Source organism: Apodemus sylvaticus, chromosome 4 (genome assembly GCF_947179515.1).
Source record: "Apodemus sylvaticus chromosome 4, mApoSyl1.1, whole genome shotgun sequence".
NCBI classification, from domain to species: Eukaryota; Metazoa; Chordata; class Mammalia; order Rodentia; family Muridae; genus Apodemus; species Apodemus sylvaticus.
Window position 1 is genome coordinate 40,344,103 of NC_067475.1, and position 23,110 is coordinate 40,367,212.

At 46.3% G+C, this 23,110-nt stretch overlaps 1 protein-coding gene across 2 annotated transcripts in view; it reads right to left on the minus strand.

Moving 5' to 3' along the window:
- Positions 1–23,110, minus strand: part of Bcar3 (BCAR3 adaptor protein, NSP family member) — a 109,134-nt gene that overhangs the window by 78,717 nt on the left and 7,307 nt on the right. The gene's annotated exons all lie outside the window — the stretch shown is intronic.

A 23,110-nucleotide genomic window follows, 5' to 3' on the forward strand; every position in this document is an offset into this window, starting at 1 on the left:
TGTCCATCTTCCAAAGAGACTTCCTTTGCTACTCGTAGCCATGATTTACTGACTAAATTGGCATTGGAAATTTGAGCTGCAGTTACTGGTAGCACCTCCCCAGACACTCACACTTCACAGGCCCGCAGTGTGACAAAGATCTTGTGTATTAGTTTTTGGACATTGATTTTTAAAATTACATGCTCACAGCCCTGAAATATTTTCATGTCTATTTTTAGATGTGAAAACTAACATGAGTCATTCTACCATTCTATAGCAGGGCCCAAACAATTTAGATTCAGTAGAGATTATGCACAAGCCATCTAGAGAGTCATTCCCTGCAAATGTCTGCAATAAAGTGAAGGCTTTTGAGGTTCAGAGTTCAGGTCTACTTAACAAGAGTTAGAGCAGAGGATGGTGCTACTGTAGAACTAGATGATGCCTTCAGTGTGTTCCTAAAAGCTGCAGTTGACAAGTAGAAGATCTACAGTGAAGAGTGAAGAGGGAGACTCTTCCAGGAGCCTTACTGTACAGAATCCCAAAAGCTACTCTTCAACAACTAAGGCTTCCAGGAGAGGAGGTAAAGAAAAGGAGAACGCAGCCTTCTCCTGAGCTGGCTGAACGGGTTGGTGGTTTGACTTCCTCTCCTCTCTGACATAATCTGTGAGCGCTTATTTTGATTTCCTTCACACCTGTAAAATTCCTAATTTATCATAGTCTCTCTGGTGTTCCAGTCAGTGACCTAGAGGCAGATTTAAAAAACCCAAGTTACTTACGGAACCCCTTCCTGAGACAGTTGTTACTCTGCCCAAGACTTGCTCTTCCCAGGTAGGGCTCAGCTGAGAACCTTCTCTACCAGGAAGACTCCCTAGATGAGCCCGGCCTTGGGTTGCTCAGGCCACACCACCGCTGCATGGTGTTCTAGGTGGCCACTCAACATTTTCCCTGCTGTTAAAGAGGCGTTCTAACTGAGGCCGGGCTGAAGGAAAGCACAGACCTCCATTCCGAATCTGGTGACCACATTTCTTTGGGAACACTGCAGCCAGCACTGGCTCAGGAGTCACAGGGGCACAGCACCTGGTAGAGGAAAAACTGGTTAAGCACCCCTTTTCCCAGGGGGATTTAAGGTTTGGGATGCTGGGACTAACAACACGCATGGTGGGAGAAAAGAATGTTTCAGCGCCAAGTGGGGAAAGAAAGAAAGGGATTTTATAGCCAGATACTACGGCGGGCAGGGCAGATTCTAGATAACGGGAAGTTCCATCTAAAAAGAAGAGTAACAATCACAGCACATGGCTGTATCTCCCTGGTCTGAGAATGCAATCGTTAGGTTATGCATGGATTTCAGCAAGGGAACGGAGAGAGCATGCTCTCGCTATGACAAAACAACTTACAGGCAATCGGTGCCGTAGTTTAGCTTCAAACTTAACCAAGAGCACCCTGTTAAAGCCAAAGCAGCAAGCCCTGACCACCTGGAGCCTGAGAAAGCCCTCCAGCCCAGCCACCATGCTAGACACACTGACTCGGTGGCGTGCCAGCATAGCGGTCAACAGGACACGAAGGAAACCCAGCAGGGCTCGGTCATGGGACAGGCAGGCACCCATGCTAAGGGTTCCGTGCACGAGGTATGAACTGTGAGAACCTGGACCCAGTTTGCCATGCGGACAAATCCACGTCTCAGCTTCATCATCTGTAATGTGGAAATAATGAAAGATCCTAGATGGTAAGAACTGTGTGGTAGGATAAAGTTAATTTATCAAAGTATTTTAATCAGTGCCTGATTCATGAAGTCACATACAGTGTCAGTCTGAACAATGGTCACATTAACGAGGTCCCCTGTCTTCCCCATGAATAGTTTAAGTGAAGGATAAAAACATAACCAAATAAAATGAATGGATACAATTTTTTTCTTATTTTAAAATCCATACTTATATAAACAGATGGTGGAAACGATGAAAACTTTATGACCATCAAACTTACACAATCTTATTTATATCATGAGATAAAGAGATGAGACTGGTTTTTTAAGGATCTGGAGGGATCCTAGGCTATGTTGATTGGTTAAACATCAGACAAAAGGGAGGTAGGGGCCACTTGTCAGAACATGTCTGGAAGATTCACTCATACTCTGAAGGTGATAAGACAGTAGTAACTGGAATGCTGGCCCATTGCGGCCAGCCAGAGAAGCCAGCTCCGAGGAAAGGAGAAGGCCTGACCAAATCAGATGTTTAGCCTGTCTAGAACAGGCTTGAAGAGTGGACGAGATAGTGTCCCCTCACATCTCAAGGTCTCCATGCAAGAAAGCAAATATTCTGTTTAAATAGGGGGAGGGATAGACCCATAGGAAGACGTCAGCCTCCCTTAAGGAAGGGCTCTTCAATCATCAAGACTATCTTAAAATGGGGTGGGGGGGGCCTTCCCAAGACACACAAGGGAAGGGCAGTGGTCATTTGTCAGAGTTGAGGGCTGGGTAGTTCTCTTCCAGGCAGAAAAGCCAGGGCACGAGGCTGGGGACTGTTTGTTTATATATATATATATATATAAAACAAAGCACTTATCTTGTGCTAAAATATTTCAAGGGATTCAGGCATGATGATTCACATCTTAACTCTGCTGAGGGGTGGAGGCAAGCAGATCTCTCAGAATTTGAAGCTAACCTCATCTACACGGAGCAGCAGGGAGGGAAACCATGTCTCAAGAAAGAAAGAAAAGGAAAGTATTTAATATGTATGTAATATGTAAATTTTACAATTAATATGTAAATATGTAATATTTAAGCATACACCTGTGAAGCTGTAAAGCAAGCCTTCCCCAACTTATAGATAATAAAGGGCACCAGACGGGGTGAGGGGGGGAGGAGGAGGAAGAGGAGGAGGAAAAAGAGGAGGAGGAAAAAGAAGAGGAGGAAAAAAAGAGGAGGAGGAAGATGAGGAGGAGGAAGAGGAGGAGGAAGAGGAGGAAGAAGAGGAGGAGGAAGAGGAGGAGGAGGAAGAGGAGGGAGAAGAGGAAGAGAAGGGTTTTTGTTTGAAACTCTAACTGATAATACTATCAAATGGCATCTAGCGGAGGGCCTGTGTATAACCCCCACTCCAAAAGCAGTGGCTGCGAGAGCCAGTTGTGCAGCTGTCTGGACTGTGGAGGCCAAGAGAAGCGCGCATCAGAATGTGTGACACCCAGACTTGCTTTCCTGAGTCTCCTTCAAAATGCAAGGCCAAAAGAAGCTGCTAGGTGTTCCGGAAACCAGAGCAAATCTCCCAAGCCCTGTCAACCCGGCTCTGAGTGGGCACTTGGAAGACAGCAGCACAGGTCGCATCGGCTGGCTCACGCTTCTCCGCAGGGAAGGACTGGAAGGCAGCGTGAGTTAGTTGGAAAGGAAAGCCTGTCTGGTTGCTTGGAGGATCTTCTGGGGGGTGGGGAGAAGCTGGCAGTCTCTCGATTACTGTTTTCCTCCTCTGAAAGGTCTTGAGAGCAAAGAGAGAAGACAACCAAAGTCCCCCCTGGCCACATCCTCAGATGAACCCAGTGAGGCCTGTACGTTCTGTCCTAGGAGGTGGCCCGGCAGCTCAAGCAGCAGGTAGTCAATAGGAGAAGGTTAAGGAGAGAGACAGAAAGCCAAGCTGGTCAGGGCGGGGACTATGGCTTGGTGGCAACATGTACGAGACATGGGGTTCAAACCCTCGCCCCCATGAGAATACTTTAAAAACCCAACACTCCAGAGGCAGGCAGATTTCTGAGTTGGAGGCCAGCCTGGTCTGCAGAGTAAGTTCCAGGACAGCCAGGGCTACCCAGAGAAACCTTGTCTTGAAGAAAGAAAAACAAAACAAACAAACAAACAAAAACACCCCAAAGCAAATTAAAACAATTTCAAAAGATACTTATTTGCCGGGTGGTGGTGGCGCACGAAGCAGGCAGATTTCTGAGTTCGAGGCCAGCCTACGGAGTGAGTTCCAGGACAGCCAGGCCTATACAGAGAAACCCTGTCTTGAAAAAACCAAATCCAAAACACCAAAAAAAAAAAAAAAAAAAAAAAGATACTTATTTATACACAGAAGGCTTGTCTATCCCTCTCTCAGTCAGCCACTTGAACTCAGCTCACCAAAAAGGAAGGAATATTCTACACAAATACCCTTCCCAATGGGCCAGAGAGCAGGGCCGTTAGCCTTAGAGACCTGCCTCTAACTTGAAATAGAATCTCCAAGAATTCACATAAGACTGTAGCAAGAAGTCTCAGATCACAGATTTATATTCTCCAGGAGAGATCACTAGAAAACAAACAGAAGGTCCTGGCACTATAAACGAAGGGGGCAGGGGTAAAAACAATATTTTTGGCTTATGCTAATTGTGAATCCCCGCTCTACTCTGAGGGTTCATGATGTGGCATCTCTGATTACAAATGGGGAGTCTGGCAGGCACTGCAGCCCCTCCTGGCGGGTGGGCAGGCTGGCACATCAGGAAGGTCAGCAGGGAAGGCAGCCGGGTGGAACCAGACCCTGGTGCTATTTTATTTTTAAGTTGATTAAATCACAGATAACACCACTGCCTACTCAGCTAAGAGTCATTTAAGAAGCATCTCACTTTTAAAGTTTCAACCTCAGGAATGTCTGAGTCACGGAATGATACACGTACCATTTACTTTTTCCTTAGAAGCAGACTGAGCATTTCCTTCCCCTAGAAAGGACACTTGATCTAATGTTCTATATTTTGAGTTAACACCTCTTACGGAATATTTCACTGAAAGAGCCCCACCCCTCCCCACCAGACAGGGTTTCTCTGTGTAGCCGTAGCTGCCCTGGAACTCACTCTGTAGCCCAGGCTGGCCTTGAACTCAGAGATCTGCCTGCCTCTGCCTCCCAAGTGCTGGGATTAAAGGCGTACGCCACCACTGCCTGGTCCCCGCCCCCTTTCTTGAGTGACTAGAATACAAAAAGAGAAGTTCTCTATCTGTTCTAATAGAACAGATACACAGAACGTCTGTTTTGAGCTAGGGTCTCACTATGCAGCCTTGGCTGGCCTGGAACTTGCTATGTAGACAAGTCTAGCCTTGAACTCACGGAGATCTGCCCACTTACAAAGTACCTTAAAGACTGATTTTGTGTGTGTGTGTGTGTGTCTTTTTAAATGATGTATATAATTAATGGCCAAACAGGTATCTTTTGAGATCTAACAACAAAGTGAATCACCTCTATTAGGATAATTATTTTATGAGAGAAGAATTGCACAATCAGACCATTCCAGACTGAGATAACTTCAATGTATCCCAAATCCGCAGAGCTGGCACCCCATTCTGCACATGTCATGAAGTCATGGAGCCAGCCCTTCACTGTATATATATATGAATATCCATGTGGGTGCATTCTTACCCCCTACACATGGCTAATCCCCAAAAGGAATGCCAGGCCTGCCTCGTGCTCTGCCTCTCCCACGCTTCACTGAGCTGACCCCACACATGTCCTTGAGCATCTTCCTACCGTGTGCCACACACAAGGGAACTCACACAAAATCCTCCTCGCTTTCAGGGAGGTCTCTGGCAAACGAGGAGGTGAGAGTGTGGGGGAGGGGCGGGGCGGGCTGGCGCGGGCGGGGCTATGCCTTGCAGAGCCTGGCCACAGCACACATGCTGTATTTGAGGCCTGAGCCATTTGGTGAAGAAGTCACAGACAAAGAGAAATGTTCCAGACAAGAGGACATGTGTGAACAAGATCACACAGTAGGTCTGGGGAACTGCAAGCGGTTCAAAGTTTGCATGCCTCCGTCTGTCTTGACCACCAGCATCTTGTCAGGCTCCGGAGGTGACCTTCCTAGCTTTCTCCCTGCTCTGCAATCTTCCCACCACAAGGTAGCAGAGATCCTCCCCGGACTCAGCATCCTGGCACTGTACTGCCTCATAGCAAAGCCCTGCATCAGACTCATGGCCTGCAAACCTGTCTGTAACAATGCCAGGAAGCTTACCAATCTCACCCCTCAGGGCACCCACCCCTCCCACCAGGAGGCCTGTCCTACAGTGAGTCAGTCGAGCATTCATCTGGGTACTCCTGTGAAAGGATTTTTGGGGACAGTATGAAGGTCCCAGTTTGGTTTACTTTAAAATATAGTCATGGGCCAGATGGGCCTAAATGAAGTGACATTGAGTGACATTATGTGACATTATGACAGGATCTATAAGGCCCATTTGATTACCATATAAAGCAGTTAATCCTTCTTCATGTGAAAGCAAGGTCTTAAATACTTGTGTATCCACGTTGACAGAAGCGTCACTTACAAAACCTCAAATGTGGGCATGGCCCTAAGTACCCATGAGTGACAAGGCCAGCCAAGCATGGCACACACGTCCAACGGAACATAGTCTTTAAGGAGGCATCTGTGACACATGCTCCAGCGTGGCTTACCCTTGAGAACATTACACTGTATGAAATAAGTCCTGTGTGATGGCACTTACATGAGGGAGCAAGGGTGGGCAACTTCAGAGAGACAGCGAGCAGACCAGACCCATGCTATCATTCTGACGGGGAAGAGAGGAGGGAGAGTTAAGAGGACACGGCATCCATACTGCACGATGAAGAGGCATCTTGGAAAAATGGCTGCCTGACTGACGACGCGGAGGTACTTACTGACACACTTCGCCATGGCTAAGAATTCAATCAGCCACAGAAAGACATGTACTACCTGTGACCTCTGACCTCACGGAGAATCAAAAAAAGGTTGCTGTGCGCGGAGAGCAGAGGGATGGCCCGCAGAGGCTGGGCGAGCAGGCTGGAGCGGAGGAGTAAACACTAAATCACAGATGAGAACAGCAGCAAGGCCCAGCGAGGGAAGCGCAGACAACTAACTGCTCTGGATCTCAGAAAGCTCCAAGGAACTCTAAATCCTCAGACGCTCTCTCACTGTAAGGTAGTGTAGACAGAGCAACATTTAAGGCGGTTTGTGTGTGTGAGGTATGCATGTATAATGATAGTTGGTATATGCTCAGCCCAGAGAGTGGCATGATTAAGAGGTGTGGCCTTGTTGGAGTAGGTGTGTCACTGTGGGTGTAGGCTTTAAGACTCTCATCCTAGCTGCCTGGAAGTCAGTCTTCTCCAAGCAGCCTTCAGATGAAGGTGTAGGACTCGCAGCTCCTCCTGCACCATGCCTGCCTGGATGCTGCCATGCTCCTGCCTTGATGATCATGGACTGAACCTCTGAACCTGTAAGCCAGCCCCAATTAAATGGTGTCCTTATAAGAGTTGCCTTGGTCATGGTGTCTGTTCACAGCAGTGAAACCCTAACTAAGACAGCATGTGTGTACATATGTGTGCAGGTGTGTGCAGGTGTATATACCTGTGGAAACTATTGGTGTCTTTACTGGATACATCTTATTCTCCTAGCACTGGCTCTCGCTGAACTTGAAGTTCTCCATTTTCACTTGGCTGGCCGGCCCTTGAACTCCCACCTCCCACCTGTGCTTGCCCTCCCACTGCTGCAGTTCCACGGACTGCTGCCACACCTGGCTTTGCTTACACGGATGCTGGGGATTCAAACTTAGGTCCGAGAGCTTGCAGAGCAAGCATCTCAGCCACAGAGCTGTCCGTCTTCCCAGCCCAGAGTTTAACCTGATTCAAACATTATACGACGTATATGTATTAAAAAGTCACACTATTAAATTAACATGGACAGTTCTTAGGTTTTGAATGTTAGTTAAAACAAATGTAATGTTATACTAAAAGTGACGAACTCGTTTGAAGCATGTATTATTTTCACATACTTTTTTATAAATAAAAACTCCTAAAATGTGGGTCAATAGTGATATAAATGTCAAGAAGAAAGTGACCAGGTGGGGTTCAAAGGTTCAGGACAAGCACAGGCATTGCTTCCTGAGGTTCCATGACGTAATCTAAAGGTGTTTAAAAGTAGCCTCCTACATGAACAGGGGCGGAACGTATCTGTTTACTTCCTTCCTTCCTTTGGGTTTTTTTGAGACAGGGTCTCACCATGTAGCTCTGGCTGAACTAGAACTCCCCCATCCTCCTGCCTTTTCCTCTCAAGCCCAGTGCCACATGCTCGGCCTTAGAATATTTCTTTAAGAAATGCAAACTAAAGAAGTAAGAAAAATGCACCTTTTTCAGGTCACAAATAATAGAGACTTCTAGAATAAGATGCAGGTATAAACACATTATACAATAAAACACAGACACCGTAACAAGGTTGAACTCGCAATTACAAGCCATATTTCTGAATACAGGATACAGTACAAGAAGGACCCAATTACCATGGTGTTTGGGAGGAAGTATGCGTCCTTAAGTGCCTGTTTTTGGAAAGACAGACTGGGAATTACTTAGGGGTTTGGTTTAAGTCAATGCAACAGGATAAACACAAAATAGAACAAAGGAGATAAAGATTGAGTAGAAACTAAACAGTAAACAATGATCCAATGCAGTGACAGCAAGCAGCCCGGCTCCTCAGAGACGCTGGGGCAGACCCCTGTCAGAGAGAGTGGGAGTGAGGGCAGCAGGGGACACTGCAGGAATGAAATGGAGTGTAATATAAACACAGTGTAGACGCTTAGGAACACCAAACAAACATGCAGGGGGCAAAACAGAGTGCTAAAACAGACTCCAAGAAGACAGGGAACACCCGACTCCCACAACCGTATAAAGCCCAGAATTAGTGGTTCAATGCCTCCCATTAAGATTTCTCTGAACTAGACAGCTTTTACTGCATAGCCAAACTGAATGATTTCTTCTTTGAAATTAAAAAAAAAAAAAAAAAAAAAACCCAAGGGACTTGACAAAGACGATGCTATGACTTTGATAGCAATAGCAAAGTCAGTAAAAGGAAAAAAATGTTAGATTTCACACATTGTATGGGGGGAAAAAATCTAAGCAAAATATTGCTACACCAAAGCCACAAGGGAATGAAGAAATGCAATCAAGTTAGATTTGCTTCAGGGGTATTGTCAATTTAATCAGAGAAGGTATAACGATACAACTTACCTCATTCATTACTGAATGATTTGGGGCATCCAATTAATTGGGAATATACTTTTAAAAATCATCTTTGCATTAGATATTTAAACTAGAAATATCTGATGGGAAGCCTCCACAAGAAAGCATCAGTTTTACTTACAAAGTATGGGAAGCATTAGTCAACCATCTCATCAACCAACCAGAAACAAGGAAAAGACACCCCCGTTACGGCTTCTGTTAGCCACTGTCTTGCAGGTCTTAGACGGTATAGCTGAATAAACAAAAGAAATAAAGACACAAGACCCGGCAAAGGGCGACTCAAACGTCACAATTCACAAAGGATGCTAGGATATGAATGGGAAATGTCCTCCACAGGCTCATGATTTGAATCCTAGGCGATTGTGGAACCTTTAGGTGGTGGGACCTGGCTTCTGCACCTTAGAAATTAGAATCTCTTGTTCTCCACCATGATGCTCCACTGACCTCAGAATCTTGCCTGGGAAGAAGAGGGTAGGAGAAAGGAAGAGACAGCAACAGACTCTAAACCTGCTAGTCTTCCTTCCACTATAACAGGATTGTACATCGCATGTAACTAGATAGCATACTTCATTGTAACATTCAGTTAGATGAGATTAATGTATAGGAAAGTTCACTGTCTTCTACTTCATTAGAAGCTATCTAAGATCCTGAGTTCCTGTTCATCCCACCGGCCTTATCTCTTCACAACTCCAATAAATCCAAATTCTCTGAACCTTCTTCTCTATCTTCTTCTTCTTCTTTTTTTAATGTATTTACTTTACATCCTGACCACAGTTTGCTCTCCCTCCTTTCCTTCCAGTTCTTCCCCATCCCCATCCACTCCTCTTCCCTTTCTCTTCAGAAAAGGGGAGGCCTCCCACGGATATCAACCAGCCTTGCCTTATCAAGTTGCAGTAGGACTAGGTGCATCCTCTCCTACTGAGGCTAGAAGAGGAAGCTCAGAGGGGGAAAGGGTCCCAGAGGCAGGCAATAGTCAGAGACAATCCTGCTCCTCCTACAAGGAGTCCCACATGAAGACCAAGCTACACAACTGTTACAGATGTGTGGAGAGTTAGGTCAGCTCTATCCGTGCTCCCTAGTTGACGGTTCAGTCTCTGTGGGCCACTATGGACCCAGGTTGGTTGATTCTGTAGGTTTTCTTGTGGTGTTCTTGACCCCTCTGGCTCCTACAAGCCTTCCTCCTGTCTTCCGTGGGATTCCCCAAGCTCTGCCTACTGTTTGGCTGTAGGTCTCTGTATCTGCTTCCAGGAGCTGCTGGGGGAACCACTGATGACAGTTGAGCTAGGCTCCTGTCTGCAAGCATAACAGAGGAGGTGTCCCCACTTTTGTGACCGTTCTTTCCTTTGCTCTGTCACAACTACAACTCAAAGGATCAGCAACATCTCAGTTCACTTTCCTTATGAAGTAGGAAGTTTTTAATCTTTTAAATGTATCTATTCTATATGTATACATGTTTGCTTCATTATGTGTGTGTGCATCACAAGCAAGCTTGGTGCCCACGGAGGTCATAAGTGGGCATCAGATCCCCTGGAACAGGAGTTACAAATGGTTCTATGACACCAGGTGGGTGGTGGGAATCAAACCTGTGTCCTCTAGAAGAACAGCAAGAGCTACTAAGCACTGAGCCATCCCGCCAGCCCCAAACTGTGAAGCTTTAAGAATAATTTAATGTACCTGTCTCTGTGAAAACACTGGGCACGGGTTCCATACTCTCCACATCTTTGCATCTCTAGGGCAAGACTGCTTAGTAAATGTTGGTTTGTTTGTAGAAGTGTGTGTGTGTGTGTGTGTGTGTGTGTGTGTGTGTGTGAGAGAGAGAGAGAGAGAGAGAGAGAGAGAGAGAGAGTGTGTGTATGTCCTGCACTGTACAGAAGACCTTCACCCCAACCCTTCTCTTTCACCACACTCAGTGAAACACTCCTTGGGATCACCAAGGGAAAGAGAACATCAAATAAGAGCGCCCATGGACTGAGGAGTGTCCTCTTTAAGATCACTGCACCACAGGCCTGGGACTGGGGCATGACGGCCTCAGACAGCTCCCTCAGCAACAGAATATCCATCCCCAAGCCCAGAGACTTGCCGTCCTCCCTGCTCCACAAGCCAGAGGCTCCTGAAGTGATGCTGACAGGCTGGCTGCTCCTACTGAGCGCCAGTATCTGTGGGCATGTTGGAGCTGCCAGGGAGGACATTAACTGGGACGATAACCCAGAGGACAGAGTTTACTATGGGAAAATTTCCATCTGTTGACTGAAAAAATAAGAAGAAGGTGTTTTATAGAGGGCAGGTGCTGCACGTGGTGATGCGCACTTGTGACCCCAACATTTGGGAGGCCGGAAGGGGAGGATTATGAGTTCAAGGGGAACTTGGGACTAGATAGCAGCTCTCTCAACAAAAGAACAAATCTAGCACTGACCTGGTGAGGGAGGTAATGGCAACTTGGAGGAAATATTAGCTGTGCCTAGACTAACAAGTTTTTATATTTTCTTTTCTGTTCTTCTGATACTGAGGTTAATTATACTGAAAAATAATAATGGTGCTGGGAAATATTATCTGAATCGGCCTTTGCAAACCTCAAAACAGATGCAGCAGCTGGCACAAGGACTGATTTGTAGAGAGATCTTTGTCACATGAGTTTGCCAAAACAAATGAGAAGAGACTTGTTCTTCTCTCTCTCACCACACTTACTCATGGCTCTGCTGTGTCACCACCTGTTGATGGGATTCAAGTGAGGACCTTTTAATATTCTCATCGTGTCAACACATGACACCAGAATTACCTCGTAACCAGTACCAAAGAACATAAGGTCTGTTCCTTAAAGATTAAGTCAACAGGTCTTTACAGCGGAAAAGCCCAACGCTCCAAGGTGAAGGAATCATCTTGCATTTCTGAGGTCAGAGTTAAAACCACCCACCACATGTGATCTGGGCAGCCCCGTGTGATGGCTTCCCTTGGTCTGAATACTGAGCTTCAATTTGCCCCTAAAATCACAGTAATATCCTTTAACAACCATAACATGCCGGTGACTCATTCTAAGGCCACAGTGACCCAACTCCTAGGATATTTTTCAGGGCAAGCAGTTAATCTGAACCCCATATTTTTACTTTGTAGTTAATGTTTTTGGACTTCCAGGGTAAGTCTTGGTCTTTCCCTACAAAGTTTTTGCTAATTAAATGTGGTGTGTTGTTTCAGAATATGAGCATGCTTCATATGTGTGCCTCATATCTGTCACCAGACATTCTTCTAATGCCTCCAAAATTTGAGTCAGGCACCCCGGTGACTGCGATGCCAATGCTGTTGTCTAAATGGCTTTTTTTTTAAATTGATGGAAATGGGGCTGAGTACAGGGGCTTCATGTACCGCCATGGAGCCTGATCACCCCCGTAAAGATGGCACCGACGGCGGGCATCTGCATGTACTCCTTCCCAATATTCCCACACACTTTCATCCCAACAAGCAGACAGCAGCCTGTGACACTATGAGAAGGAAGTCCCCCGAGGCACTTGTCACACCCCAAACATTAAGTCTTCATTCTTACAGTCTAACCAACACCATCTCCCCAAAGGAAGATCTCCCAGCAGAGCTAGGGACTCTCCCTCCCTTCTGTTCCCACTTTCCCCCTCTCAGTAATTGGTCCCCTCCCAGCTGCCAGGACCACATCTGGAATGTGCCTCCCCCTCCCCCCACCTTATGAAACTTTGTCTACTAATTTTAACTCCCTGCCTTCTTTATAAGACAAACAAAATGATGATGATGATAATAATAATAATAATAATAATAATAAACTATCCACTGGTTCTTTCCTGCAATTTTTTGTCATCCCAATATCTCCGGCAGTGACAGGGCTTGTGTGGTGGCCTCAGCTCCTACTCTGTCTCCTTGATCCCTGGGACCTTCTATAATTCTGGCCTCATTGACTCCAGGCCAGCAATCCTGCCTTTACATTTCCCACCGGCCCCCCTTTCCAATCCGAGCAGTTATTTCCTGTACCCACCCTGCAAGTGAGCAGAACAGAAGCCAACTATTTGTTTCTCCCTCGCCTCCCTCTCTGCGCCCTTACTGTTCCAAACACCACTCTGAAGGCTCCTTTGTTGCCCATGGCCTTTTTCACAGCCCGGCTTGGTCCGCGCTCCATTTCTTTCCAACGGGTGACACCTCTGCTATGGTCCTCGGACGCATGGCCTGACCTCTCCTGGGCACCAGGTCCAAGGTTGGGATGCCACAGCACAAGTGGTAGCACAGAAGAGTCAGGCCCGCAGGGAAAGGACATCTATTAAATACGATCTCCACACCATGCTGGGGTGCGTTTGTGTGATACCAGGACAGAGGTTAGGGTCAGAGGTCAGAGCTCAGAAGGATTAACTGAGTGACACAAAGGGCTTCTGGTGGGTAGGAAGTTAGGTCAGCAAGCAAAGGAGATGGAGAGAATAGTACTGGGGCGTCAGATGGCTCAGGAGCAGCATCTCATGACCTATGACCTATGACCTCCTTGGGACAAAAACCTGGCCTCTCTACGGACCCTCCAGTCGTAGCCAACCAACACCTGGCACTTGGTGGTGGTGGTTCAATGAGCTGTGAATGAAAACAGGAAGGGAAGGAAGGGATGCTGGTTGTCTGGCTCATCTGTGTGTGTGTGTGTGTGTGTGTGTGTGTATGTGTGTGTATGTGTGTGTATGCGTGTGTATGCATGTGTATGCATGTGTATGTGTGTGTTTGTATGTGTTGTGTGTGTATGTATGTATGTATGTGTGTATGTATGTGTGTATGTGTGTATGTATGTATGTAGGTATGTGTGTATGTGTGTATATGTGTGTATGTGTGTGCAGGAGGACAATACTTTAAACTAGTATGTACTGGCTGGAAGTGACCTTTTCTACAGATGCTTTGATGGAAGAGACACCTGGAAGATCACATGCCTCTCCTTCCTCTCTGGGCCAGAGGGCTTTTATTCTAGTTTCACTAAGTCGCTTCCTGTATTGAGTCTGAATCCTTGGGACCACACTTACTACCACATTCAGCCTTGAGAATCTTTCTTTTTCCAGTCCGGAGAGGCTGGGGATGTGGGCACATGTCCCTCTCCTTGGAAGGACAAGAGGACTGGCTATTTCTAAAACTGCTTCTTTATCTCAAAGAGCCAATTTCTACTTAAGTTGGTTTCTAGCTCATCAGAAAATGTAGCAATGCCTGAATAAGAAAAAGGCCAGCTCAACAACCATCTGTGTTTCTTGTGCCCTCCACTACAGTGAATTGACACCGGAATCCAAGACTGATCCAAAGCAGGTACTGGTTGATAAACCACCAAGCTGGGGTTAGCTTGTGCCCAGCAGAACCCTGGTGACAGCATTAAGCTAAAGGTCACTGCTGAAATTTTAAACTGGAGGTCTCCAGAGTGAATAGAGTAAGAAAACAAAACAGAAAAAAAAAAGAAAGAAAAAGAAAGAAAACGTATCAAGGCCAGTATGTCTCTTGGCAGGCACACAAGGTCTGGCACTGGCACTGGAGACTGGTCAGGCTATCAAAGCCCAAACACAGCACCTTTGATGAAAGCAGAGGCTGTCAGGGCAGACATCTATCCGCCCTCCCTCTCCCAGCCACCCTGCCCCCACCCTTCCCTCTTCCCCACACTCTTCTAAAAGAGTATGTTTGCTAAGTGATCCAAAGGCAGAATAAAAGGGCTAAAAAATTTAATTAATGTCAAGGCCTTCAGAAAAACAAGTTCCATCTAACCAGATATAGACCTGCCTTCTAGAGTAGACAACCGTTCTCAAGGGGACAGCCCTGTTGAGTCCTTGGGAAACCAGGGGCCACTCTCACTGCCAAAGCCTGAGCACCAACACAGGCATGCCTAACCTTTCCACAACACGTCACGATGCTGTCATCTACAAAGCTGATCCTCAGTTACCAAACAATCTAGTTATCAAAACAAACATCACCATGTTTTTAAGTAAGTTTATGATTTTATATTGGGTGTACTCAGAATTGTCCTCCTCAGCTGCAGCATGGACAGACACATCTGGATCACCTGGGATGATGAATCCTCATTGAGATGCAGACACAGGCCCACAGGTGTGGTGGCCCCTGGAGCTATGTCTGTTTTAACCGAATTTAAAAAAAAAAATGTTTATTAGCCGGGCGGTGGTGGCGCACGCTTGTAGTCCCAGCACTTCGGAGGCAGAGGCAGGTGGATTTCTGAGTTCAAGGCTAGCCTGGTCTACAGAGTAAGTTCCAGGACAGCCAGGGCTACACAGAGAAACCCTGTCTCGAAAAACAAAAAACAAAAACAAAATGTTTATTGAAGAAAAATCAATTGAAATAGTGTACTTTATTTTTTCAAAAGCTTATTAAAATTCAATCTTGAGCCAGGCATGGTAGATCACACCTCTTATCCCAGCAGAGGCAGGGACAGGCAGATCTCTGTGAGTTTGAGGCCAGCCTGAGCCACACAACAAGTTCCAGGACAGCCAGAGCTACATAATAGAAAAAACTTTCTTCTTTTCCTATTAATTTTTTCTTTAAAAGGGGAGGTGTGTCTTCCTTCAAATTGCCCTCTCCATATTCTAATGTATTTGTCTGACCACAAACTCAGCTTCCTTTGCTGATCCCAGGATGCACTGTGCTACGATTCCTCAGGACTGGATCCCAGGGCCTCGCCTCTCTCTGAGGTCTTTCCCTTGGTGACAGTATCTACCTACTCTTGTGGCTTTAATTTCAATTCAGTGTGGACATCTTCAGATGACTCCTTTCTCCACCTCTCCAAGTTCATAATGCCATCTGCCTGTCTAATGAGAAAGTTCACCATCTCCGAGTCTTCCCGATATGGCAAAGCCCAAACAGAAGCTTCCATTCTCAGAGATCAACCACCACCTTCCCAAAAGAAAGGCACCCAACCAAAATGATGACCCCTCCCTCCTACATCTTAGTAACGGGGCCCATCCCCCACCCCACCTCACCTCCAACCCTCCACTGCCAAAGCCATACCTGACTATTCTTCCCTCCCCCCCACCTCATTCAGTCCTCAGTACCCTTGCCAGACTCTACACACAAGAATGTATTTTTGTTTGTTTGTCCCTTTTAGATAAAATGTTACCATCTAACCCAGACTGGCTTTAAAGTAAAGATCCTCCTGCTTCAGCCTGGCAAGGGCTGGGATTACAGACTAGCTCTCCAGACTTTAAATGTGTCTTGAATCCACCCCGTCTCCTTTGTTATTCAAGAACAGAACTACCTCCTGTCCCCTCCCAACCCTCTTCCCCACAAGTCAGGCCTCCACAGAAGGGCCATGGAGGGGGGGGGGGGGGTGCAGGGGGATGGGTGGGCAGGTGTCTTCTACAACCCCAATCTGATCACGTTGCACCATTCAAAAGCTCCCCTCTGCAAGCAGAGGAAATCTAAACTCTTTAGCCAAGGTCTAGATCAGTACTGTCCAGTAAAAACACCCAGTGAATCACATAGGTAATTAAAAGTTTCCTAATAGTTTTAAAAAAAAAAAAAAAAGAACGCAGGTAGAACTAACTTGTAGTATTTTTATTTAGCCCATTTTAAAGATGTTACCTTTCGATACATGGTAACATAAAAACTACAAGTGAAGTATTTCATGTTTTCTTTAAGTTTTTAAAGTGCTCCCTACCTAGAGAAGATGTCACCACCCCCCTGAGCCAGGGTCCTCTGATGGTACATTCCTGATTTGACTTCCTTTTGTATTTCCCTTGAATCAATTAATGCAATTCATTCATTGGCAATGAATGTCCCAGGACCCCTAAACTGGGTACTCTCTAGGGTCAGGGGACCTCAACTATTTCATTCTCCACTGGGCCCTGGGCCCTAACACGATATCTCCAATAAAACCAGCTAAATAAAAATGCAGATAAGGACATGACAGATGACCCTGCTATACCACTCCTGGGCATATACCCAGAGGATTCCCTGGCATGCAATAAGGACACATGCTCCACTATGTTCATAGCAGTCCTATTTATAATAGTCAGAAGCTGGAAAGAACCCAGATGTCCCACAATGGAGGAATGGATACAGAAAATGTGGTATATTTACACAATGGAATACTACTCAGCTATTAAAAACAATGAATTCATGAAATTCTTAGGCAAATGGTTGGAACTGGAAAATATCATCTGTACTGGCTAGTTTTGTGTGTCAACTTGACACAGGCTGGAATTATCACAGAGAAAGGAGCTTCAGTTGGGGAAGTGCCTCCATGAGATCCAGCTGTGGGGCATTTTCTCAGTTAGTGATCAAGTGGGGAGGGCCTCTTGTAGGTGGTACCACCTTTGGCCTGGTATTCTTGGGTTCTATAAGAGAGCAGGCTGAGCAAGTCCGGGGAAGCAAGCCAGTAAGGAACATCCTTCCATGGCCTCTGCATCAGCTCCTGCTTCCTGACCTGCTTGAGTTCCAGTCCTGACTTCCTTTAGTGTTGAACTGCAACGCGGAAGTGTAAGCTGAATAAACCCTTTCCTCCCCAACTTGCTTCTTGGTCATGATGTTTGTGCAGGAATAGAAACCCTGACTAAGACACCATCCTAAGTAAGGTAACCCAATCACAAAAGAACACACATGGAATGCAGTCACTGATAAGTGGATATTAGCCCAGAAGCTCTGAATACTCAAGACACAATTACCATATCAAATGATTCCCAAGAAGAAGGAAGGAGAGGGCCCCGTCCTGGAAAGGCTTGATGCAGCATTGTAAGGAAGTACCAGGACAGAGAAATGGGAGGGGGGTGATTGGGGAAATGGGCGGAGGGAAGAGGGCTTATGGGACTTATTGGGAGTGGGGGAACCAGGAAAAGGGAAATCATCTGGAATGTAAACAAAGAATATAGAAAAAAAATGCACAGAGGAATGAACAGCAGACTAACATTAAGTATAAGAACAATCAGGAGGGGGCCCGCTTCCATCCACCGGGACAGCCAGGCCCTGTTCAGTGTATGAATGCAACGGTCAAACAGGGAGTTTCAGCTGAGGCGTGTTGCTGTAAAGTCAGAGTTAGACAACAGAATCCTGGCAGGACACCATCAATACTTGGGAAACTTTCTCCTACTATAGCTGCAGGCAAGGGACGTGCTCTCTGGTTACACCGGGGGATTAGGAGCCTCCCTGCTCTGCCTTCCAGGAGGAAGGAAGGAAATCAACCAGTCTGAGCCCCTCCTCCTCCATACTGACTTTGAGCTACCCAATAAGGTGGTGGTAATTCTGAAGAGTAAAATAGTGTACCTAATGCCACAAGGCTACCAGGTCTGGCTGCTGGGATCTATGTCAAGATCCCTGGCAGCTCTGATAATCAGGGTAACGTGAACTTCCCAGTGATCCTCAGGGTCAGGTTCCAGGAGAGCTGAGCAGTCAAAGAATTGTCTACCAGAGACTAGGTGAGAGCCAAGAGTGTCTGACCTACTCAAAGCAGGTGCCCAGCGGGTGGCCCGGGCTTCGCTGCCAAAGCTAGAAAGCTGATGTTTAGGGACACATTGGGACCAATTAACCATCACAGCATGCCCCAGGATGGACTATTTTCAAACCAATTTCATAATTTAAAATTTTCCCCAGCCACATAGCTGATACGTGGCAGAAGTGGGGATCTGAATGAAGGCCTCTAGCTCATCCCTGTGAGGGCATATTCTGACTACAAGAGTCACTCTGATCTGATATCTATTTGCAGGGGACTCTGGAACTATAGATCTCACAGGCTAGAAAGTTCCTCAGTCCTCCATAGTTTACATGTGCATTTAAGCACAACCCTTCAACGAGGCGATATGAACTTGTCTTTGGGGCACCTAAAGAGAGAGAGCTTGAAATTTTGCTACCAGTTCTATAGGCTAGACTGGGTGATGACTGTTACAACCTACAGGATGGCTGTGACCCCAGGGGGTGTAGGCCACCCAGTCCAGGTCCCTGGAAGACAATGCTGGAAGACAAGACATTTCTTCTCCCCAGTGACCAAGAGCAACCAGGAATTCACTGGTGTGCATATGGCTGGGATGGCTGGAAGATTCACTAGCATAGCTGTGGATCTATTTACAGTGTGCCTTAGCAGATACTGTGGGAGATAAACAACTAAGAGTTAAGCATGGGTGAGGCTGGAGAAAGCCAGAGTTGGAGCAGGTCTGCTGTGGGGGAGGGGTGAGACCTAAGAAACCCGACTAGACAAGGACTGTGTCCTGTCACTCTCTGGATATTTTCTTGGTTGTGGTTTTACAATCAGTTAAAAAAAAAAAAAAAAAAAAAAAACCTTTCCTTTCTCCCAGAACAGCTGGGAATCCACAGATCCCAGGCCCCTCAGTTTCTTGTCAGTACAGAATTCAGTACCACCATCAGGCAGCTGGTAGACCTCCAGACAGCATATTCTCTGGTCTCCTTCAAGATGGAACTGTGTAAGATAGGGGACCAGGCGCACCTCTGACCCAGCTGCCTCTAACTTCAGCACACCAGGCACTACCAGAGCCAGGCCATGTACCATTTCTGGGGTACCACTAGCCCATTCACAACAGCTGCACTGACCCACAAGAAGAAGGTGCCTCCAGATGTTAGAAAAACTCCACCCACTGGCTACTCTTCTCTAGAGACACTCTTCTGCTCAGAGCTGTTAAAACGTCAACATTACCCTCGTCATCGAATGAAAGGACCTTTTATTAAATAGCATCTATTAATCTACTAAATATATTCTTAAAACTCAAAAGCCAGTTTCCCTCTGCATACGGGGAGCCTGCCACCTGCAGGTGTGTGTGACATGTGTAAACTATAGGCACCTGCATGCGGTCCCCTGCACCGCAGAACTTCTGGATCCAATCATTCTGGTTTACACTGACATGTCTGGGGCAGCATCTAGCTTTGTCGAGGAGAAAGTCATAGTTGGAGACTATTTCAGCAAGGGCACTGGCAGCCCAAGTCAGGTGTTTGAAATGATTTTCAGAGAAAAATCTGCATGAATCCTGGGCTTGATCCCCCGACTCCACCTCTCTGAAGAGCTAGGTAGTGGCAGTGGGTTAATTGCTGCCTGGGAAAGCAAGCTGGTTTTCACCAGAAATAATGGTGCAGATTTTGTGGCCATTGTCAGCGATAACACTTGTGCCGAGTCAGTCACAATCCTTCATGCAAACTCATGAAACCCCACATTGTCCTGCCACATGTGTCCACAGCACAAGATGGGAAGGAATTAGTCCCTCACAGCTGTTCCCAGGAATGTCTGCCTTCACATACTCACAGGCAGGAAAAGGGCCCGTGCCCTGATCGCTAAGCTATCCTGGAAATACAGACATCCCTACAGGAACTGGGCCGCTCTCAGCTCAAGGAGAGTTCTAGATCCAAACACAAATCCATCCATGAAGACAAATGAATCAAAGGGACAGCAACCTAACGACGCTGATGTCAAAGGAAATCCTGTCTGCAGGCCTCTTGGAGAAGCCTGGCTGTGCATCAGGAACAAAGGCTCCCCTGTGACATCAAGCAACAGGCGTAAGGCCTCTCTCTCTCTGGCTTCTGGCTTTGGCCACTTTTCAAAACCACAAGTAGATCCAAGGGCAGCCAAGACAACAAGAAAGCCAAGAGATATGGTCTACGAAAGAGAAGTGTAACTTGACTCTTGGCAACTGAGACTCTATTCTCCCCAAAGCTGATGTCTGAGGTGTCAGGGTGTTAGATGGGAGACTCCCTCTTTCATTCAAGCAGACAGCTCAGGAGTGTAGACAGCAGCACCGATGCCATGGAGGCTGTGGAGCATGGTGTCTGGGGGGTGGCCAGCGAGCACCATCCCTTCTCCCCAAGCTCGGCTATGCACCGGGGCGTGTGCTCAGGGGCTTCTGTTTTTTTTTTTTTTTTAAAGAAACATATTGGAAAAATGCATCTGTTGATAATGAGTCTAAACTGGTCAGACTTCATGAGCCTTTGGCACACACACAGCCTCCCGCTCTGTGTGATGTGTGCGGGATAGACATTTGGTACTTCTTGTATTTATCTTCAATGAGCTTTTGAGTGAAGAAAAAGCATGAATTTAGATTCGTGAGGCCGTGAACAGTAAGCAAGCCCTAGGTCGGCAGGACTTGTTAATTCTTCTGCAGCCAGGACTTCAAACTGAGGCCTCGCACCACCCTCTGATATGAGCTCTGACCTCTGTCCAAGTCGATTTTCCAATAAAAGAGCTTTGAACTCCAGGCAGGTTGGCAGTTTGCGCTGTGGGTGTTTATGAAGAATTTCCTGGAGCTAGGAGGAGACTCCACTGTTACCTCCTGCCCAGTGGCCCCTGCTCTCCAGTCCTCTCCTGTGTGCACTGGCATTTGGTCAGGGAGGACCTCACAGCTGTAAGGTGTGGCTCTGTGCGCTGTCTGTGTCTGGTACCCAGTAGATACCTAGCTCAAGAGATTAGTTAAGAAAATGTGCTACCCAATAAGCCAATTGTAACAGCCAGTTTGTCTGCATCTCTCAGCCTGACACTGACTGACGTTGCTTCTCGAAGTCATCTTCTTCACTCTTGCCTACTGGATGCCAATGATGTCATACTGACAAAAAACATCCATCCCCTCTCCCCCAACTCTATATCTGTTCATTTCAGCAGCAGGCTGCCTGAAGGCTCTTTAATGCTAGGAAGCTACACATCTGGATTTCCCAGAGGTGGTCCATGGCTTTCCAGTCCCCAGGATAAGCATTTGAGATCTGACCTTAGAAACACTTTGGGACTTTCTAAATACTGTCTGCGGAGAATATGTGGGCTTCACCTGTTTCCCTCTTAGTTTCTTACTGTGAAACTAAAATCGATGCTTCATTCTTGTCTGCCTAACTCCCCTGCCTCCCAATTAACCTACTGTTCGCTTCTCAACCCACTCCCAGTTACAGCAGTTACAGGCCACACCAGCTTTCTTCGGGGCATGCAAACACGCCAAACTTGCTCTCAGCTCCAGCTCTTCGATTTCAGAGAACCTATGCTCATTAAGTAGTCATCTTAGATCCAAAATGATCACCTTTTTAAAGACCTTTACAAATACAAAGCAATAACCGCCCATGGCCACAGGAGCGGGCATGTCAACCTATTTCTTCTACAGCATTTAGTTTTCAGTTGTCTTACTTAATTACTTGTATCTGACCTCTCACTGAAGTGCATTTCAGAAAAGGAGTTGCTTCAGATGCAAAAGGATGAAAGCGATTGCTGTAATACTCTGGCTGATAGAGTATCTTCAATGCTGGACCAACCCTTTAAGTACTCAAAAGGACTGGGGGAGAATTTTCCTACTGAAACCCGGGGGCCTCTAAAAATCAATATACTTTGCTGAACATAGGTATTCAATACATAGATAGAACCAAAAAAGTGAGCCAGGATCAGAGTAGCTTTCTTTGCTATAAGGTTGGATAACAAGAAAGATAAGGGCAGGAACTGCCCTGCTCTTTACCTGATACCTTCACATGCTGCTACAGGAAACGGAGCACAGTTCCCAAACTGACTCTAAGAAGCAGAAGCCAATCACAGCCCAGCCATGATGAACCCAGCAGCATTACAGCTGTAGGGCTCCTTACCCAAAGCCCTGGCCTTCAGTAGAGGGAACAAACCCTCCCCCAGCAATGCCATAAAGTGATTTGGTAATGCAGCCACACAAAAATTTTATTCTGGCTATTGACAACTAAAGGAAATGAGGATCCTAACTTATATATGCCTTGGCATTGCTGCAGAATTAAACGGACATAGTTCAGAATTCAGTACTGTGATTTTTTTTTTAATGTGTTTTCTTTGAAGGGTCTTATTGCAGCAAGTTAGAATTTTAAATCTCAAATATTAGATGATAAGAAATTCTTTTTAAAAGAACGTGCTTATGCTGTGGTTACATACAAAGGGCATATGTAGAAATATGTTTAGATAAAATAAGTTTATTAGAAAAATGAGACTTGAGGTTCACTTCACTAATACTAAAGGAGGGAAGAGCGGGAGAAATAAAGAAAAGGTAAAATTGGACTGGCTGGACCAGCTGGTGACTGCTAGGTGCAGGGATGACTTTACAGGGGCCACGCTATTCTCTAGGGCCACGGATGCAGGTCAGTGGCTGAGCACTGACCTCACAGGTATAAAGCCCCGGGGCCTTCTGTCCATCCTTCCTTCTGGTGTTGAGAACTCCGGGCTTAGCATACATCAGAAGGAAGGATGGACAGAAGGAAGAGAGAAAGGAAAG